Source organism: Ovis canadensis, chromosome 13, assembly GCF_042477335.2.
Source record: "Ovis canadensis isolate MfBH-ARS-UI-01 breed Bighorn chromosome 13, ARS-UI_OviCan_v2, whole genome shotgun sequence".
Lineage (NCBI taxonomy): Eukaryota > Metazoa > Chordata > Mammalia > Artiodactyla > Bovidae > Ovis > Ovis canadensis.
Window position 1 is genome coordinate 38,063,427 of NC_091257.1, and position 4,022 is coordinate 38,067,448.

Below are 4,022 nucleotides of genomic sequence, written 5' to 3' on the forward strand. Positions count from 1 at the left end.
CCCACCTGGCCGCACGGGGAGCGAGGCGGTTGGAGGAGGGGCCCATGCGCGCCCGGAAGCTGAAGAATGCCCCACCTCCGCCTGCCCGCGGTCCGCGAAGTGAGACCCGCGGCTGTTCTTCACCGGCTCTGAAAATCCAGCTCAGCGTAGCCCAGAGGCCTCAACCCCATGATTTGTGCAAAACTGCCGGCGACAATCTCGTAAAATAGAACAGCGTCCCTGGGTGGGCTCGAACCACCAACCTTTCGGTTAACAGCCGAACGCGCTAACCGATTGCGCCACAGAGACTCCGATGCGATTACCACCTCCAGCCATAACCTTTATGAAGAATAATAAAGGCAGCGCGTGAATGTTTCTTTTCTGCTTGCTGATTCCTCTCACTAAAATCCGATTTTTCCAGTTAGCATTTCTAACCCTTTAATTCTACTTTCTACCTTTAAGCATACTGTAAAATTATAAAATACAGCAAGATCGAGCAGAATTTCATATTGCAAGAGTGTTAAAATACTGCTGTTACTCCCCACCCGCCTCCCGTTTGGAACGCTTTGTTTCGGGGAGTTAACTATTTATTATGTTTGCTTTATAGGGAAGTAAAAATTTTAATCTTATGAGAAACTTTCCTTTTGTTCCAAACTCTGTCCGGTGCTTTGTTCACTAATCTTCATAATTTTCTTGTGTAGCATTCCCAAGGTCATCTGAATTGTCTCCGCCTTCTTCATTTTTATATTCAGGTATTATTAAAATAATCCCTATATACAATTCCCATTTGTTGTGTACTAATCTCTAAATGCAGTTACTCATCACTTACATTTTGTTACTGGAAAAAGACATTGGGAAAAAGCTACAGCATTATTCTTTAATCTCTGTACACTGTAGTTAATTGCTAAATTCACTCCCTAGTCTCCCTGAAATTAGCCTGTACACCTACATTTGAACTATGCCATTGAAAACATACATTTCACAGGATATTTACAACCCAATTTGAGGAAAGAGAAAGAAGAAAAAAAAGTATGATTTATGACTAACGCCTGAAAATCCCTAACACAGAAACACCTGTGGCAAACATTACACCCCTGTAAATACACTATATGAAAATCTTACCCTTTGTGTGACTATGTCCTGAAACCTTTTGAGATAATCTTCAAAACCCTAGACATTTCCCTCCCCCACTTCCCGCCTCAGAGAATTGCTACTTTCCACTTGACAAATCTATATTTAAATTTTTAACAGTCACTAAATTGCTGTCTAGAATCCCTTGAGGAAGAATTCATATCTTGATTTATAGAAGTTGTATGTGATGTGCCTTAGTCCAATCAACATTCTGAGTTCCTGTGGCTTGATAAGACAACTCAGATTGGCTTTGGAACCTATTAGTGAAGTTCCTTGAAAGCACTGAGATATCAAACAGCTGTGGATTCATACCAAGCTGTACCACTCTGCCCTCAAAAAAAAAAAAAAAAAAAAAAAAAAGCTTTTAGAAATGCATTTGAAAATTTTGAATTTAAAAAAAAATCCAGGAAGTACTTATAAAGAACATATAATGAGTCTGCTTTCATTATATGAAGCCACATCCATACTTAAATGTTTTATGTACCTGTTAATGTGAGCAAAAACTATGAGACACTGGTTTTTCTTCTCTGAATACCAAAATGAGTATTCTCTCCTTTACTATTGTGTTTGTTACTGTTCAGTTAGAACAGACTGCAACTAGTACCTCACCACCCTTTCATTCAATATTTACTCTGCTGCTTGAAATATTAGGAACGGTTCTGTTCAGGAGATTATCTAAAGCTCCAATCTCTTTTCCTCACTGCAGTCATCATGCTAACATTTAACTTTGAAAAAGAGAGATGCTGAAAAAGTTGATGAGAAAAAAATAAAGAAATAATTGGCTCATCATACACTAATTATTTAATTAGCTCATTGTATGCTAACATTTTTTTCTATGTGAGGATAGTGGTTTAAAATTTAGTCTTCAAGCCTAGTTCTGTGGTTGTTAATATTTTCATTAGCTTTGCCATTTTGTCTATTTTTAAATTCTTCAAAAGAACATATATTAAATGGAATATGAACATTTCACTCCCATGATGTGTATCAAATGTAACTTTTGTGAAAAATGCCCATTTACAAAAATAAGTGCATGTGTTGTCATCTAAATCTTTCTGATTATCTCATTTTAGGCCTTAATATCTATGCCCAGTTTTAAGTCCACTGGATTAACTTCAGAAACACACATCATTTTTCCTTAAATTTCAGGATAGCCCACAACAAATGATTCTTACAGCTTCATTAATACTTAGGTCTTTATAATTGCTAGAAGTACAAAGGACTGGGCATTTTGCCCCCTTTTTGTATATCATATACAATGAACTGCAACTTTAACTCTTCCAAGAATGTGCCCTATGAAAAGAAGCTGACCTCTGCAGATTAATGGGCCTTTATATTTTATTTCCATCCCAGAGAGGAAAAAAGAGAGAAAAAGAACATCTTGCAAATGGAATCCACCTGTCTTGACAGACAAGGCAAGATGGCCCACACTGATTTATAGACCTTCCTGGTATCATGATTCCAGTGCTCTCAGAAGCCATGCCTCCAATTTCAAACCAACAGAAGACGCAACCCACAGGATTTTCATGAACACAATTGTGCATGACCTTAATTCTTTTCAATTCCTGTATTTCAAAAGGACAGTGACTGAGTTGTTAAAAATGAAAAATCTTACGGCAAAAAACACTACAATATTGTAGAGTAATTAGCCTCCAATTAAATTAAATAAATTTTTAAAAATTAGAAAAAAAGAAAAATCCAGTTAGTTAAAATTTAAAAAGAAATCCAGGGAGTTAGAGAAATCACCTCAATAGGGAGAGGATTGGGACACAAGGAAATCAGTTAAAAGAGAATGTTGAACCAGGAGTCTCAAAAGCAAGTAAAGAACTATGAGACCCACTTTCAAAACTAACTGCAGTCACATTTTAAAACTGCTATGTAGTAAAAGGGAGTCAGACCAAAGCCCTGGGAATAGCCTCCTCCTTGTGGCTACTATCCTGTAAATGAATTTTGAAACCTTGAATTAAAGTCAACTGAATCACTGAGAAGATTGTAGCTGGTAAAGAGCTGGTATGTAATGAACTGTTCACTCAATAAAACATTGACCATAACATTGTTAGAGTTTCCAAAGGCATATAAACATTATATAGGTCATTTTTTTTTATTAAACAAGAAAGCACAAGCAAGCTCAAATAAATCCATATTTGAAAGATTTGACAATAATTACAAAATGATTCATCCTAGAATATTGTAAATAACAAGTGCTCATATATTTATTTAAAGTATGATCCCACCAAAAGGATGTTTTTCAAATATGAGATATCACAAATAAAGCACAAGCTCAGTGTTTATGAGATATGGTAAAAGATAGTTTTTCCCCTCTGTGGCCCTTAAAGGACACTACCACTCTTCTAGAAGCTCAGCTGAAATCCTAGCATCATCCAAGTTCCTTATCTTTTATTTTTCACCTTGGATCATTTAGAAAGTCATAGATTCTACCTTTGCAACATCTCTCAACTTTGACTTTGTCTCCACTTTTCCACCACCATTTTCACTGCTTAATATTCACACGGTATACTCCATGTTCCTATTTCCCTCCATAGAACTTAAGCTCCAATAAATGGATACTACTGTTATACCCATTTTATGGATGAAGAAACTAAGGCTTATAATGGTTTTAAATTTAAGCTCTAAATTTATTTAAACTTTAGATAACTTGCCCAAGGTACCACCTGTTGTTCCTTGTACTTTTTTTTCCTCTTCTCATGCCTGTTCTTAGAATACCCTTCCTTTGTCATCTTGCCTTTTAAAGCCTATTTCTCCTTCAAGCTCACATAGTGGTCTCATCCTATGAAATCTTTCTTGATCCCTCCAACTAGATATAATCTTTCCTTCTTGTAACCATCTAGCACTTTTTCCTTGGCCAAACCTTGTATTATATTGGCAGCCATCTCTGTACCTATTTAAACCCCTTC

The 4,022-nt window shown here is 36.4% G+C and overlaps 1 non-coding gene across 1 annotated transcript; it reads right to left on the minus strand.

The window, feature by feature from the left end:
- Positions 1 to 214: 214 nt before the first annotated feature.
- Positions 215 to 288, minus strand: TRNAN-GUU (transfer RNA asparagine (anticodon GUU)). Its single transcript has one exon. It is a non-coding gene; the product is annotated as a tRNA-Asn (tRNA).
- Between the last annotated feature and the right edge of the window lie 3,734 nt (positions 289 to 4,022).